At 32.7% G+C, this 18,588-nt stretch overlaps 1 long non-coding RNA gene across 2 annotated transcripts; it reads right to left on the bottom strand.

Annotated features, from left to right (window-relative positions):
• Positions 1-10,629: 10,629 nt before the first annotated feature.
• Positions 10,630-11,253, bottom strand: LOC143199187 (uncharacterized). Of its 2 annotated transcripts, XR_013006372.1 has the most exons (3): positions 10,999-11,253; positions 10,845-10,926; positions 10,630-10,751 (listed from the first exon to the last, which is right to left on the bottom strand). It is a non-coding gene; the product is annotated as an uncharacterized LOC143199187 (long non-coding RNA). The 2 variants fall into 2 exon arrangements; XR_013006371.1 differs by having other exon boundaries at positions 10,719-10,926.
• Positions 11,254-18,588: the final 7,335 nt, after the last annotated feature.

The raw sequence follows: 18,588 nt of genomic DNA, 5'->3' as shown, positions 1-18,588 counted from the left end.
TCGGGAGATTTGTTACGTGGTGTCCGGCCGACGTAGATAATGATGCTAATTTAATTAATACGCGTACATAAACACGAATGTGAAACCCGTATATCTCGCGATCGACCGTCATCGATGACCTTTTACGTTTTTATTACTACTAGTGATCGCCCTGTGGTAGAAATTCCACCACAATTTTTTAAATAAATACAGTTTGAATAATTTAAAAATGATGTGTTACTAAAACCCTTAAAGAACTAACCCTCAATAGAATGTTTTAATGACATTTAATTAAATCTAACTTAAATTAACTATCGATAATAAACAAAGCATTGATAAGTCTAGATTACTACACCAGTGACCGTTATAACAAAGTTTCATAAGTATATAAGATTATTTTCAGAACTGTAACAACTTTAAAACATTAAATATTACAATAACTATACATGATCATTATTTACTTTCGTTTGGTAACCATAGATATGGAATAATAAATAAAATAATATTAAAACAGAATTTATCAATAAAAAAATTTTGAAATTGATATTTGACATTTGTATGTATATTAAAACAATAAGGAACACAATTAGATATTTTTTTTTAAATTTAAAAATGTATGTTGAAGGAATGTGTTTAAAATCAATAAATTAACTATTGATTTTTCTTCAAAACTGCAAAGAATAAAATATTATATAAACATATATTTTATAACATTAGTCGTCAAGCACCTTAATATTTATTAATGCTTCAAAACCTTTAGAAATTTACTGTTAATAATTAATATTTAATTCTACTTGTCCTATCTAGTCTATCTATGCAAATTATGTAGTTAGTTCCAGTTTAACTGCTGCATATTTTCAGTATTTCATTTAACAGGTCTATTGAAAAGTCCCCGGCCAGACACATAGATGGCGCTACTAGAATTAAATCCACCTGTTTTTTAGTTAGTCCTAACCCTCAAAAGATACATGTATAAATTTGACAGCTGTCGGATCATTAGTTTGTGAATTATAGCATTTTTGAGTGAAGCAACTTCTGTTGTAAAAAAAATAGATAAAAAGGAATTTTACATGTTGGTACAATATTGCTTTTGAAAGGAAAAAATACAGTTGAAGCATTAACTTGGCTTGAGCCACATGCCGAGTGTCTGGACATTGCCCCAGAAAAATCAACCATCAAGGATTGGTACGCTAAGTTTAGACGTGGTGAAATGAGCACCAAAGACGGTGAGCGCAGTGGACGCCCAAAAGAGGTTGTTACCGACGAAAACATTTAAAAAATGCACAAAATGATTTTGAATGGCCGTAAATTGAAACTGAATGAAATAGTAGACACTCTAAAGATATCAACTGAACGTGTACATCATATCATTCACGAGAATTTGGGTATGAGAAAGCTTTGTGCAAAGTGGGCTCGAGCTCACTTTTGACTAAAAACAACGACGAGGTGATGATTCGGAGCAGTGTTTGAAGATGATCAAGCGTAATAAACCCAAGTTTTTGCGTCGATATGTGACAATTGTCTCCATCATTTGACTCCGAAGTCCAGTCGACAGTCATCCGAGTGGACTGCACACGATGAACCCGCTCCAAAGCGTGGGAAAACGCAACAGTCGGCTGGCAAGTTTATGGCGTCTGTATTTTAGGATGCGCGTGGAATAATTTTCATTTACTACCTTGAAAAAGGAAGGCCCATCAATAGCTACTATTACATAGCATTATTGGACCCTTTGAAGGACGAAATCGCCGAAAAAACGTCCGCCTTTGAAGAATAAGAAAGTGCTGCTTCAATACAATGCACCGTGTCAAAAATCCATGAATTGGGCTTCGAATTGCTTCCTCATCCACCGTATTCTCCAGATCTGGCTCTCAGCGACTATTTCGAGCGACTGTTCTCAGATCTCCAAAGAATGCTCGCTGGGAAGAAATTTTCGTCGGATGAAGAGGTGATCGCCGAAACTGAGACCTATTTTGAAGCAAAGAACAAATCATACCTCAAAATGGTATCCAAAAGTTGGAGGGTCGCTATAATCAGTGTATCACCCTTGAAGGCCTCATATTGAATTAAAAAAAATTAATTTTGGCAAAAAAAAAGTGTTTTACTATGGTAGGCCGGCGACTTTTCAATTGACCCGTTATGTATTCATATAGTCTTATATATTTAATCCATACTCTTTCACCTAAAATATATATGCCAAAACAATAAATACACCAGACTGATTAAAAAATAATTTCTTAACCTTTTAAAAATCTAAACGAATAAAAACGTCGTTGCTTATTTATTCTACTTTTCGATCACGCCGTTGAAGACAGCTCATTTTTAATTCGGCTTCTTCCGTTTATCTACCGCTTTCTTCTTTGTCTTATGTCCCACATAGGAACTAAAAACTTACCAACAATCAAGGAATTAAAATTCTATGACGCTATTTTATAATTGTTAATATTCTTTGCAATATTCACTTTAACTCTTGATGCACAAATTAACATATTTATTACCTGCAATATTCGGTTAGTGAAACCTGAGAGGTATCAGTAGTAAATACCACTAACATTTACAGAAAAATCTTAGTAATCTTTAGAATTATCTCCAGTACAATGATTATATCTCCAGAACCATATCAACTATATCAGTCCTTAGACAAGAACAATGTCTCTTAGCTGTTCTCTGTTCATCAGACATCAAATTAAATCAAAAGCTGATTTCGAAATTTTAAATATTATATAAACAAAGAGAACAGACGATTCTTGTTAGTCTCGAATTTCGTGAACCTATGTTTTGATAAAATTCTCGCATATGTCAGGTTTTTCTTTCACAGCTGTATATACCTTCCGATAAAGCAGACACGTCATTTGTTCTCTCTATAAAAAATTCAAAATATAATTTTACGTGATGATACCATTCTCAATAGATTTTTATCATCACTTGCTCTGACTCTTTAGTAGTTCTAACAATACGACAATAAACAAAAATAACACAAAATTTTAAATAATAAAAAGTAACTTAAAAGTAAATAACTTCCTTTAATCATGTGTTAACAAACTTACTCTCCATTTAATATCGTTTCAAATTCAAGATTTAGGATAATTGTAGATGATTTACGTACAACGAAAACGACGAATGAGCTACCGTATAAGAGTAGGAGCTTTCCAAATTTAGTCTCACATACGCACACAACTTAATCCCGAACGAACAATTCGGTTTCCGTGCCAAACACTCAAGCCTTTATCAAGCTGCTCGCGTCACAGAAACAATGCGCCAGGCATTGATAAAAGGTCGAAAAACTGGGGCCAATCATTTTAGATCGGTCCAAAACTTTCGATCAAATGTAGCACGACGGTTTTATATTCAAAGCAAAACAACTTGGTCAACTGAATGACCTAATCTCCCTAATAGATTCACACCTGGACGGTAATTTCTTTCAAGTGAGGATCGGTGACGCAGTCTCTTCTCGAAAACAAACATCCGCAGGTATCCCGTAAGATGCTCCATTAGGCTCTGCTCTGTTCAACCTTTACATGGTTGATTTCCCACTCCACAACAATTTATGCAGATGACACAGTTTTCTTCACAACCGGTTACAATCCCGACGCTATTCGCGACAGACTCCAAGTCCAAGTGAACCAGGCGATTGCATGGTACAAATTCTGGTGACTGCAGATAAACCTGAGCGAAACTCGGGATATTCCGTTCAACCGCCAGAAGGCGTTCCACGCCTATCGCCTCCAAATCGATAATGTCCCTATCCCCTAGCTCCAGAAGGTATCATACCTCGGTCTCCAGTTCGACCGCAGGTTCCAATGGTCAGCCCAAATACAGCACGCTATAACAAAGGCAATGGCATGTACAGTCTACTCTTCACACTCCTCTGCAGAAAAAGTCCTAATACCCCAAAAAGCGACTCCGTGCAAAATGCTAGTCCGTCCAGTCTGTCTCTTCGGAGCACAGTTATGATACAGGTACGTATCTGAGAGACAACATGCACTACTTCAAGTGTTCCAATCCAAAAAGTCCGCGCGTTATTCAGTGCCCCATGGTTTATGAGGAAAGTCAACACTCACCTCGAATCAGGCATCCCTTTCGTGAAGAGTTTCACGAACTTGCTCAGTGTAAGGTTCTCCCTAGGCGCCTTAGAACACGACGACATCTTCATAAAGTCCCTACCCATCGACAAACCTCGGTAGATAACCCACTACGACAATTCCAATCGTAACCCAGGATCTCTGTCGCCCGCAAGGCGAGATCAGCAAAAGACCATTTGATTCCTGAGCTGGTCATTTTGGAACAAAAAAAAGTAGGAGCTGACAACGCGTCGGTCAGAGCCTAAAGTATGTGTTTATATATTTTGGGCCACTGATCTGACGGTTATTCCTGGTTTTTCATTGGAATTTATTTATTTATAGCGCATATTATACAAAAAAAAATAGGAATACATACTGATGTATTTTCTCGCACTCTCGTCTTGCTTGTTAATTAATCCAAGTACATAGGAAAAGTAGTAATAAATTAATTGTAAATTAAGATTGTACTAAGCGTATCTAATAAAGATGTTATAAAAAAATATATTATACAAAATTTAGGCCTAAAAATTATTACTCGAAATAACTTTTAACGTTTTCCTTAAAAAGAGAGGAAAAATATTCGCTAAGCCAATTAATATATAGAAGAAGATATTTACCAATATCTTTTTTCCATTCGTTAGAAAACTTTACTCTTTCTAGGTATCAACAAGTCTTTCGACCAGGTTTGGCATAAAGAACTTATCTTAAAATTGTTAGCTATAAGTTTTCTCTCATCAAACTAATTTAATTATTCGTAGAAAGAATCACAGCTTAGTTCGCCATATAGTGATATCGCCACTTGTAAAGATTATTTCTATATTCTATTCAAAGTTTTTTTGTATACACGCCGTGAAGATGTTTGTGCGCCGCAATTTATCAATTTGTTTTAGAATCAGACAATATTTTCCTTCTCATTTTATTCTAGTTAAAAGAGATGCAATGCTGTCAGATTAGTTCGAACGCGTAAACGAATGAGTCTGACAGAGTCGTCCGGTTGTCAGACGTATGCAAAATTCTTGAAAGCAATAGTGATAAGAGGTTATAACTCTAACCTATAAACTGTTATGACTAGATAATTAACTGTGGTTTTTAGATGTACTATAATGCTAAAATAAATTATATTTGATAATATTTTTCTTTTTAGATAACATTATTTTATTTAGATTAGAATGTTGTTGTATGTTAAAGCCAAACTGAATTAAATCTCGAGTTGATGCGGCAACATTGTGACGTTTTGACGTCACCGATTTAGATGACGTATGTACAAAATAACTTTGAATAGACTATAGATCTTTTGTATTAATTAGTCTCTGATTAGTTAATATTTTATTCTATGACACAATTTTTACGAGATTTTTATCACACTAATGCTTTTAATTTATTTTGTTTATTTTTTAATTTTATGTCTCTATAGTATTCTCTCTTCTTATCGTCTGTGTTTCCGTTATGTTCTTCCTTATCTTCGTTATGCTTTTATATAATTATCTCTCGAATTCTCCCTCATGTCTAATACAGTCTTAATTTATAAAATTAATTTATTACTACTGTTCTGTTGTACTTAATCGAATTAAATGTTGGAGTTGAAGTTGAATATTGAGATTGATATTAAGAATATCACTCCAATGGACGTAGCATATCCCAATCTGCGAATATTTTTCAGCTTCGATGCGTAATCTTTTGAAAGTGATTTTATTATTATTGTTCTGTTGTATTTTAATTAATTCAGAAGCAAAACTAGTGCGAGATAAATACATCATTATGTATTTCGCAAATTAAAATGAATAGACTGCTTGAACCTAAATTCAATAGTAGACACTTATACACTATACAAGTTCATGTGATTTGGTTCGCTTCAGTTTTGTTTGATTCTACATTGCTGTGATCTTGTAACCATACTTAAATCCATTTGATTTCAAGGTCATCGAGCAGTTCTTCATAGGTTACGAAGAGATAAGTACTAGTAACTAATCGAAGAACTTTGTTTTGACAGCATTGGATTACTAGTTGGTTTGATGTTTTAGTGTCATATTTAAACAGTATTTAAACATATTTAAAATTATATATTTAAATTAACATATTTAAATTTCAAAATTAAAAAAAACTTTATAATTGACCGATGAACCAATCTCTTTAATATTCAATTCAATATATCAAATATGGTTGGAGTGTCTTTAGACTAACCTGTACAATTCATTAATCTAATCTGCTCTAATGTGATGTTTTCAATTTAAACCGCCATCGAGTTAGATGTCATGATATTTCGATGATTCTGCTTGAGAAATAGGGTATCCGCCAAGTGATATAATTAGATTGTTGTCTCATCGCAACGCAAAATTCATATATTGAATTGAATGATTTTTAGATCTCTTTCGTTTATTTGTGCAGATATTTTTGGATTCATATCTTACATCTTTTTACATTAATATGTTTTATTTTTCAGTAATTCTATTGTTCTTGCTTTTAAAATTAACATTAATATAATTGATCTTAACTATCTTTTTTTGTCTTTCCTCATGTATTTTATTTCGTAACGATTCCACATTTTCAATCTATTACACCTCTATTCAAGGACACTATCTGAGATTTTGTTGTCTCTATAATACTTTTTCATCTCCTCCATTTCATTATTTTACTTCCTCAAATATTAATTATTCTATATCCCGATATAATAGTTTCCGCTATTTTACTTTTCAATATTACTTTTTTCTTCTATACTTATTATCTCTTTCATAATGTTTAATTACAGCACTTATTCTCGTCAGCTAAAGTATAACTACACGTATTTCAATCTGAAATATCATAAACATCACTTTTTATTATACTCGGTGTGTATTACAATTCTCTAAGCAGACTTCACCCTATTGTTAAGGTTAATGGATCAGCTGAAGAGTAAATGATTCACTTTGACAATCTGCCAGGGCCCTTCATATTCGCAAAACCACCAGTAATATCACTAAAAGTCCTGAGACATTTTTCGTGGTCTATAAAAACCCAATAACCACTAGCAATCTGGTCTGGAGAATACGGTGGATCCCTATCAAGATTCTTATTATTCCTAAGCATTTTCATCGGCTTGTGACACAGTAAAATCGTTTTTTTATTGATTTCAACTATCAATAGATACCATAATGATATGAAATATATATACTAATAATAGTATTATCTTCCTCAATACATTAAGTCTTTTGTTATAAGCCAACTTTTAGATTTATAATCGTTTAGAATGGCTATTACTAACTGTTATTGACTGCTTTTGGTCAGTATGAGCAAATACACTACCGTTATGCCCACATTTTAATGAAAAATGGTACATACTAGCAAACTTCTGGAATGTTTAAAACGACAATTGATAGAAATCAAATGACAACATATTTTTCCCAAAATATTTCCTGAACTTTTTTTTTCCAAGTAATATTTAACCAGGAATATTGTGGTAAAAAAATGTCTACAAAACTTATCAAACCACTATCCAATTTCAAGAATCTTTTTGACCATCAATAAACTATGTTTAATCGACCAACCGCAATATACCATTTGAATTTCTATTTATAGTAGACGAATTATCTCACTTATTACGTTTATTGAAATGTAATAAATAACTAACCAAATAATTTAAATTAACCAAAATAGTAATGATTTAAAACATCAGCGATCCGCATTCACAAAATCCAGAAACAAACACTACACATATTCAAAGAAAAACATATTAAAAATGGTAGATATAGGGTAAATTAGATGGCTCGGTGAATGGAGATAAAACTAAATGAAACAGTGGTGTTTATATTATGTGACCTTTATTTATTGAAGTAATATAAAAGTGTGGAAAATACAAAATACAGTCGATGGTGTCATGTCTGAACCAAACGATGGTCGGTTACTGAATGATCGAAATACCCTTCAATGACACCCAGATAAATATCTCGGGGTTGCCAGCTAATCGTTATCGTGTTCTATTTGCCGCTGCTGGCACCCCGCCCGTGTTCAACATCTAGGATTATATTTCTGGGTACTTTGTTGACCGTTATACCACGATGTAAAATTCGACATGCCTCAAAGCCGCTACAATAGATTTAAACCAAATTTACTAGTAAACATCACATGACATCAAACCTACCTTAATTATATTCATGAAAATTCATAAAATAGTTTTGCAACATCTTAAAGATGTCGGAAGATGTAAAATTTTATATATATTCTAGAACAAGTCTTTCTCGAAGCTGGTGATGCATTTGTTTCCACCACTAATAATATGTTTATTTTGTCAGTGTATTATAATAAGTAAAATATAGATCCACTAACATGTCATTTGAAAAGTCTCCGGCCTGACACATAGATTACTTGTCTTGATGTTTTTTAGTTAACCCTAACCCTGAAAATATTATCAAATATTTGGGTATGAGAAAGCTCTGTGCAAAGTGGGTGCCGCGCGAGCTTACTTTTGACGAAAAAACAACGACGAGTTGATGATTCGGAGCAGTGTTTGAAGATGATCAAACCTAACCCGAGTTTTTGAATCGATGTGACAATGGATGAAACATGGCTCCATCATTTCACTCCGAGGTCCAATTGAGAGTCATCCGAGTGCACTGCACACGATGAACCCGCTCCAAAGCGTGGGAAACAGCAACAGTTGGCTGGCAAGGCGTCTGTATTTTGGGATGTGCATAGAATAATTTTCACTGACTACCTTGAAAAAGGAAAGACGATCAACAGCGAATATTACAAAGCGTTATTGGATCGTTTGAAGGACAAAATCGCCGAAAAACGGCCGCATTTGAAGAAAAAGAAAGTGCTGCTTCACCAAGACAATGCAACGTGTTACAAGTCAGGGAAACCGATGGCAAAAATCCATGAATCGGGTTTCGAATTGCTTCTTCATCCACCGTATTCTCCAAATCTGGCTCCCAGTGACTATTACCTGTTCTCAGATCTCAAAAGAATGTTCACTAAGAAGAAATTTTCGTCAAATGAAGAGATGATAGCCGAAACTGATGCCTATTTTGAAGCAAAGGACAAATCGTACTACAAAAATGGTATCACCCTCGAAGGGAATTATGTTGATAAAAAAACTAATTTTGGAAAAAAATGTGTTTTGCTATTGTAGGTCGGGGACTTTTCAATTGACCTGTTATATGTCAACATGATTACTGTTTTTCGTGGCAGCTCTTTTAAAAGCCCTGGTGAAATATCATCACTTCCAGGAGCCTTTTTTGGATTGAGGTTGTTGTCAACTTTTGTGGCAACTTCCATTGCAGAAATCAAATTTAAAGCTAGATGATTGGCGTTTATATCTATTTAAGATTCTATATCATTCGGTTGGAACACGTTAGTTAAATGTTCTGCGAATAATTCAGCTTTTTCATCGTTGCATCGAGCGCATTCATTTTGATCATTTTTAATATCCGGTACTCTAATAATTATGTTAATAATATGTCTGATTTCGGGCTATTTTGGCAAATTCAAATACCTACATTGACCGGGCTAAATAAAACAGGTTATGTTTATGAAGCACCAATAAATATTTACCCATTAAACATAACAGATATTGTTCAAAGAAATACATCTATGAACTGAAAAAATCGCGGAGAGAAATTCCGCAGATTATAAATTAAAATTTAAAAATAATCGACTGATATCTGGATCCTAGTTCCCGTCTTCATCTATTACCGATAACGATCGGCGGGAGTCGGTAATTAGACGGGTAAGTCGGACGACGTTTGATCCATGGCGAAGATCGCCATGCCACATTTCGACCAGTCGGCAGCCGCACGTGAGCTGCGCCAAATAATTCATATTAGAGCGGCGATTTATGAGGCGCGACGGGCGTCGTCCTACCGCATCTCATCACCCCATCTACCTGAGCCAAGTTCGCTAATGATCATCCAAATAGATCGCTTTATCTACTCCAGATCAGGATCTGAACGGGATAAGCTAATTTTAGCGAGGGAAATGAATGTGGTAACGCTGTATCACATAAATTCGGATGTGTTCCTCTTCGCTTATTTTGGTTGGTCTCGTATCAGTTTCAATAACAAGAAAAAATGACAATATGATATAAATTATAACATATCCAAAAGTATAATTTCATATATATCATAATTTATGTTCGTTCAATAAAACACGAAGTTGTATGCCCTAGTATATATTCACTAACACCTAATTAACAATTGTATATCTAGGTAATATACTTTAGTTTCATTAGGAAGCATATTTACCTTTTATGATTAGTTATTGTTTCCTTCGGTACAGTGTTTCCTTGCAAACTCATTTTGATATAACTGTATTGCTCCTTATTTTATTATGTCATTACCTGTAACATCTTTCTTGATAAAACTAGATTCAGTGCAGTGATTAACTACATTCTCCTAATGCATTTGCCATATTTGCAAAACAGTCAGTATTCTTTCTCTCCTAAAACACATAAAGCAAATGCTCATCTATATTCTGCACATAAATCTTTCACACACTACAAAAGATTTCCTACAGTTATCGTACATTAATTATTTACTCACCTTTAGTTGTTTCCATCCTCATCACCATGTTTTGAAAATTGTCAGCATTCATAAATAATAATCAGAGATTTTCATTCAAGAGAATAATTAAGCTGTTAATGTCCAATCTATCTAACATTTGTTCACCATTCAATCATTTGTCAATTTCTTGGTCAATATGTCTAACCGAATTCATTCAAAGCGAAGGTATTATTAACTATTCCTGTTTCCAGCATGAAGAACAATATATTTACAATGAATTATTAATAAATGTTAAGACTAATACAACCTAATCAACTGTTATTGTAATGTTTACCTTTTCCATCAACTTTTGTTGTATTAAAACTCTTCTTATTATCGTCTTGCCATGAGTGACCATTGGGTATATTGGTCCCATTCTGAAATATCCATCAAAACTCATATCAAAATACACAAATTAAAATAATAAGTCTTTCTTAATTTTATTATACGTTTTTAAAAATTGTATTCTTTTAAAGGCAATGTCTCGAAGTTCCATCTCTTGGTAGGTTATCTTTACACCATCAAGTCCTATATTACATAACAGTGTATGAAAGGATGTTCTACATCCCTTAAAGAGCTGCATAACTCCAAGCTTTCTATGCATACTTTTCAGACTAACAATTGCCTCTAAAATAATTGTATTATATTATATTTGCATTGAAAAAACTTCGAAAAAACTATATTCCATCTCTGATAGAGTTAACATCAAGCTTATCTTGATTTGTCGTCCCGCTTTGTATGAGGAAATCTTCTTTTCGGTGAATCCAAGATTATTTTTTCATTTTTGGGATATTTCAGTGAACATGTCCATACTAATATTCAGTATAGCTGCAACGCACTAAAAATATTTTCAATAAAAACCGCACCAACTTAACATTTTATAATAAAAATGTTTAGCGGAATTTACTGGCAAGAGAGGGCCTCTATTATGTCATTCCTGTTCGAAGTAACTAATTAGAGACGCAATCTGTTCTGTCTGGCTTCGACATTTTCAATCAGGGTAATAATAAGCAGCAACTTGAAATTTATCAAAACAAGCAAAGCGTTAAAACAACGTCTGCCAATTTATAACCTCTTGTCACTAACGTGTTGAAGAATTTTGCATAAATTTGACAATTGAATGACTCTTTCAGGCTGTATCGGTTACATGTCCGAACGTATCAACATTCTCACCAATCATGTCTCTTTTTAACTAGAATAAAATGAGAAGGAAGATATTGTCTGATTCTAAAACGAATTTACAAATTGCGGCAGGCAAAACATTAAATCTTTATCAAGTGAGTTCACTGTTATTTTGAATATATTATATATAAGAATTAATTGATATTCATCTCTCGAAAATTCGAGATTGGCTGAATCAATTGAGCCAATTTTGATTTTGCAATATTTGTGGAAGTCCAAGTGAGAAAATATTGAATAATTGCAAGGAAAATAATAAAAACAACAATTTTGTGTTCCCATACAAAGTGCCACTGTCACCGTAATCAATAGCTTCACTATCACAAAGAATCGATTTTGTTTTTGGTTACTTTGTAACTAAAAATCTTGAGTATTGACTAAAACTACCGGCCACTTTGATTAAGCAACGGTTAGAATATATAATTTATTAAATAGTGTTGGGAACTATCGAGTGAAATCGACTATTGACTGTTTAATAATTGACTACTTTTTACAATCGACCGTTTCAGTCGACTGTTTTCAGCCGCTATTTTCGGTCCGACTGATTTAGTTACTATTTACTATCGACTGTTTCAGTCGTGTACTTTTAGTTATTATTTTTGGTTCTGCTAGTTTCATTCGACTGATTTTTAAAATTCAGGCTCTGTCGTCCTAGCCGCGACCTTCACAAAAATGTACCCAATTTATACTTACATAGGTTTATATATAATATATACAGTTTTATGATTTTTTTGGTAGTTTGCTTGTAAATAACAATATATTGTATATTAATATAGCAGAATTTTGGAACGATATTTTTCAAGATTATTAATGTTATTTAATAATTTATATGTTAATTAATATAATATGTTAATTTATTTTAAATGCTCTAGTAGTTATTGTGCGATCATTTTGACATACTATTTTCAAAAACAATTTTTACAAAACAAACAAAAAACTAGGTACTAATATATAGAAGAAGAAATTCAAAAAAGAAATATTGAGAAAGAGACATAAATGTGTTGAGAGGTGCAGTCTAAGCCCCACACATAAATAGGTGACCATCGCTACAAGATATCTACAATGCATAACATTTTTAATGCCGTTAAAATTAATGATAATATTGTTCACATGGATATATTTCAGGTTGCTGTTAAGTTATTTATTTGCCGGTAATCCCAGTTCTGATAAAATTAAAGATTAATTTTGAAAATAATATACCAAAATAACTTACTTTTACACCAAAAACCGTTGCTAAAAAATAACATCGATTTTTTCAATTAGTTTAGTATATAAGTTAAAAAATAAAATCGTTAATATTTAATATCCTTATTTCTTATAACAAAGTGACCTTGTTATATATGCAATATATTTAATTTATTACTTAAGATTTATCACCAGTTGCCGATTAAAACCTCCGAACTAGTCTAAAACCTTCAAAAAGATGCCGCTGTGATAACAACGCTCATTCGAAATCCAATATTGCTGACGGATGTTTTTCTGTCTCGTTCATCTTCTTGAAAATTTATTTGCGACTGCGACTCGGCTGGTCATTTTTTCGCTGAATAGCAACACAAACAAATATATATAGTTTAGACGCAACAAATCCATTTATACAAATTTTGGAAGATATATCAAGGCCAACTTATTTCAAGATAAGAAGTAATATTTTAGCTAATGTTGCTCATGTGAGATAAAAATGAAATATTTACTATATGAGCTTTCAAGTTTAACTCGTTGCTTAGGGTGAGTTTTGGACTAACGCCTTCCAACTGAACCGAAATTCAAATTCAATTCATTCAAAGTAAATGAATAATATTATACGAGGATTTCAACCCAAAAAAATCCATAACAGATTATGATTTAATAACCGAACAAGTGTAGCAAAATCTACCAAGAGGATTTGGAACATGATTAAAACGTTATATGAACCAAAAAATAAGGAAACGGCCAAGTGAATTAAAATCTTCCAACATAGAGACTAAAACATTCGACAAACACGAATCAGAAGGTATTTGAGAAACTCCTAATGAAAAGATTGAAATAAATTATATACATAGGATTACAGACGTTATTAAAAAGCCCTCGAAGATAAGAAATCTGCTCAGCCATCAGACACATCCTTAGATGTTGCTCAATGCTTCAACAAGGTTTGACCCGTGGACACGTTTGGACAACCCTCCGGACATCTCAGATAGAATGTTCAGAGTCGAACAAGAGGAAGTCTATTCTACAATAAAAGAAGCTAAAGCAGATGTGCCATAGAAAAGTATATTGGTGTCACTCTTTTACCTACTCTAAACATGTAATATTCTACAAATGGAAAATATCACCAATATTTGCTATTGCAATACTCACTGTTGGACACAAGAGCAAAGAAGTCACCAAAACTTACTGTAACATACGAATAACAATATTATTAATAAAAACTATATCAAGACGTGGAGAATTAAAATTAACCAAAGAAAATCGGTGCATGTTGAATTATCTGCCATCCATCCATCATAGCACTATGTTAAGTATTGTGAGATAGACCTCTTGGAAGAAGCTCATTAAAACAATTAAAATAGCTGGATGTGGATTATAAAAAAATACCTCCATCATCTGGAATAAAATTTGTTATTCGCACGTAATAAATTGCTGTTATATAAGCAAAATCTAAAACCGATATGGACCTGTGGTATCCAAGTGTTGAGATCATGCCCGTGAATAGTAACATAAATAAAATACAAATTTTTCAGAAGAAATTCCTAGAGACGATAGGAATGATTACTTATATGGAAACCTTTACATACCGATTGTCCGTCGGGAAATCATGAGAATCGAAAGGAAATATAAGGAGAGACTCCATTCTCATATTAATATCGAAGTTTTGCAACTCTTAGACACCAAAAGAGGATATAGACACCAGATAATGAAACCATATGATCTTTTAATACAGTGATAAAGTGATAAGTTTTAATAAAAGGTGAACGAGTGAGATGGATTTGGTCTGTTTTTTAAAAGATAAAAACCCTCAGTATCGTCTTGTATCGGCATTCAACAAGTTGCCGCTTCCTTCTTTGATTGTGTTTAAAGTGAATCAATAGTTTTGTTTTCAAGACCCTTTCACATTTTTAACTTACATTCGTCTATATATAAGAGGCAATAAAATAGTCCCCGGTCGGACACATAGATGGCGTTACTAGAATTAAATCCATATGTTTTTAGTTAGCTCTAACCCTCAAATGATGCGTGTATAAATTTGACAGCTGTCGGATCATTAGTTCGTGAATTATAGCATTTTGAGTGAAGCAACTTTTGTTATTGTGAAAAAAATGGATGTATACGCCGAGTTTCCGGACGCTACCCCAAGAATATCGACCATCAAGGACTGGTATGTTAAGTTTAGACGTGGTGAAATGATGAAAAGAGCTTATTACCGACGAAAACATTTAAAAATCCACAAAATGATTTTGAATGACCGTAAATTGAAATTGAATGAAATAGCAGACACTCTAAAGATATCAACTGAACATGTACATCTTATCATTCACGAATATTTGGGTATGAGAAAGCTCTGTACAAAGTGGGTGCCCCGCAAGCTCACATTTGACCAAAAACAACGACGAGTTGATGATTCGGAGCAGTGTTTGAAGATTATCAATCGTAATAAACCCGAGTTTGCATCGATATGTGACAATGGATGAAACATGGCTCCATCATTTCACTCCGAAGTCCAATCGACAGTCGTCCAAGTGGACTGCACACGATGAACCTGCTCCAAAGCGTGGGAAAACGCAATAATCGGCTGGTAAGGTTATAGCGTCTGTATTTTGGGATGCGCATGGAATAATTTTCATTGACTACCTTGAAAAAGGAAGGACCATCAACAGCGACTATTACGTAGCGTTATTGGACCATTTGAAGAACGAAATCACCGAAAACCGGCCGCATTTGAAGAAAAAGAAAGTGCTGCTTCACTAAGACAATGCACCGTATCAAAAATCCATGATTTAGGCTTCGAATTGCTTCCTCATCCACACTATTCTCCAGATCTGGCCCCCAGCGACTATTTCCTGTTCTCAGATCTCAAAAGAATGCTCGCTAGGAAGAAATTTTCGTCGAATGAAGAGGTGATCGCCGAAACCGAGACCTATTTTGAAGCAAAGGGAAATCGTACTACAAAAATGGTATGGAAAAGTTGAAGGGTCGCTATAATCTGTGTATCACCCTTGAAGGGAATTATTCAATATAATCTACACTAATTTTGTCAAAAAAATGTTTTACTATAGTAGGCCGGAGACTTTTTAATTGACCTGTTACCTTCATAAACTTAAATAATCGTTAAAAAATAAAACTAATTTTAGTGTTTATCTTCATTAAAAAAAGATATTCAGCACTCTATTAACCATAGAATGTTTCCAGTAACCAATAAATGGTATAACAATAATGGTAACCAATAAATCTTATAAAGGCTATCGGAAAGTTCTTGATAATATTTTATCTAGCTTTAAAACTAGTGAGTAATATGTTCAAAAACTGTCAACATAATTATTAAAAGATCTGGTACAAAATTATGTATTACCACGGTAAAAACAATTACAATATGAAAAACTGCATGTTATTCCAATTGTTAAGACCGTATCTACTTTAGTAAGAAGAAAGCATTAAAATAATTATGTAAGGTAGTCGACTTTCAAGATAATATACAAAAATTAATCTTGATCAAAAGATCAGATGTTGACAGTAACAACATCTATAGTTAAATAATCTAGTCCTAAAGCTTTTGCGAAGATGGTATACAACAATCTGAAAAAAAAACTATTGATAACTATCTAAAATATTTGAAGCTTCTGACTACGATAAAGACGCTTTTTGCTGATATATTCTAAAATAGTGGAAATATGGTTTATACAACACAACCTATTCCATAACCATTCAAACTAATTTACAAGTTGCAATAATTTTTTTAAAATTAATTACACCTTACATTAGATATGCTTAATTTACAAAATAATTTATTACTACTGTTCTGTTTTATTTGAATTAATGCACAAGAATATTAAAATAAAACTAAACTACTTAAGCTGAAGTTAATAGTAAGACCGATACAAGTTTATGTGGTTTGGTTTGCTTCAATCTTCTGATTTCTTGCGTGTTGTCTAGTAGCTGAATTGCTTGATTTAGCAACATTATTTCATGTTTTAACGCGAATCACTTCGTAAATACATTGATTTCGAGGTAATAGTGTAGCTCTTCGTAGGTTACGTAGCGAAAATCATTGATAATTAATTGTGGAACATTGTTTTGGCAGCGCTGAATTATTAGTTGATTTGATGTTTTAGTGCAACCCAATAATTGCACCCCATAGGGCCAAATTAGCTTTACGATTGATGGATAAACAAACCAGTAGAGTTTGATGTTGAATCTGGTCTGCTCTATTTTTTGTTTAACATGATATGTCCTATTTAACCTACCCTCGAGATGTATGTCGAAGTATTTAGCTGATTCTGCTTGAAGAATCGAGCATCTTCCTGAAGTGATATAATTAGGTTTTTGTCATTTGGCCACAACGCAAAATTAACACGCACAGATTTGGAGCTGTGCTGTATTTTAGAGTCTCTAATCCATATGTAGATTTTATTGACTGCCACTTGTACTTTTTTAATTAGCCTTAGATAAAGATCTCTTGCCATGATAACTATGTCGCCGGCAAATTTTCCAATCACCATTTATTTTATTGTTGTTACGTCGATCGTGTAGAGCATAGATATAGGAGTTACAATAAATGATATAAGACATTATAATTTCCTTAAAATTATACAAACATTATATAAACATCACTTAATTATGTACTTGTTCATACAGTCGACAGTAGGTTATTTTTACCTTACTAATCGCTAGACCACAGGGAAATTAATAAGATATACAAGATTTCAGTTTAGATTAAGAATCAGGACCCTTTTATTATGTATAGACATAAAATAAAGAGATTAGTCTCTATATTATGTGTTGATATATTGTATCTATATATTGTGTTGATGTCTTTATTTCTTTGAGAAGTAAATTTAGCTAACGGTATTGCTTATTTTTAAAAAGTAATACATCAATTTTATGCGAATACGATAATGTTTCAGGACAACTCAAAGTTGAAAAACTTAACTCAAAATAAAATCAAACTTGTGTAAGAATAGATATTTATTGTGTTGCTTAAATTAGTATATTCTAGTATACCATTTTCTACACTTAAATATAATAAAAATGAAAAAAATTATAAACAAAATTGATGCCCAACATGGTATATTTCATTATCAATGGAAGAGTATTGATATATTCAATTATGTAAATTCACACATTGATGTATTTCCTTTATATTTGGATTTTTTTGACAGGTGTTCTAAATCTACCTGTATGTCTCCATTCTTCTCTTCTAATACAATTTATGTATTATACTTTGCATACTCCAAATATGCACAATGCTGTCTTATATATTATATTGTTAATAAAAATTTCAATACTCAATTTTCAATTTAAAAAAAATATTATTTGAACAGTTGAAATTCAATCGAATTATATTAAATTACGTGACAACTATACATAGGAAATATCAGTTTGTTAGACATAACAAAGATTAAAAAGTATTTTTTAGTCAGCATAAGTTTGGAATGAAATTAGTTGGTTGAAGATAAGTTAAAAATTCGAGAATTCTTTAGAATTCAGGGCAATCCCTAAATATAAAGAACAATACTGGTAATTATGAAAATTAGAAACAATCTACAGTTAATATTTTAATAAAACAAAAAAGTATCGCTATAAAATATGTAAACTATTACAAAGACGAATAAATTAAATCAATACAACCTAACCTAATATTTACGACAAGTGACTTTTAAGTAAAA

The sequence above is a fragment of the Rhynchophorus ferrugineus genome, unplaced genomic scaffold (assembly GCF_030347505.1).
Source record: "Rhynchophorus ferrugineus isolate W39M unplaced genomic scaffold, kcgeb_rfMv2 rfM6, whole genome shotgun sequence".
Lineage (NCBI taxonomy): Eukaryota > Metazoa > Arthropoda > Insecta > Coleoptera > Curculionidae > Rhynchophorus > Rhynchophorus ferrugineus.
This window is presented reverse-complemented; position numbering and strand designations above follow the sequence as displayed.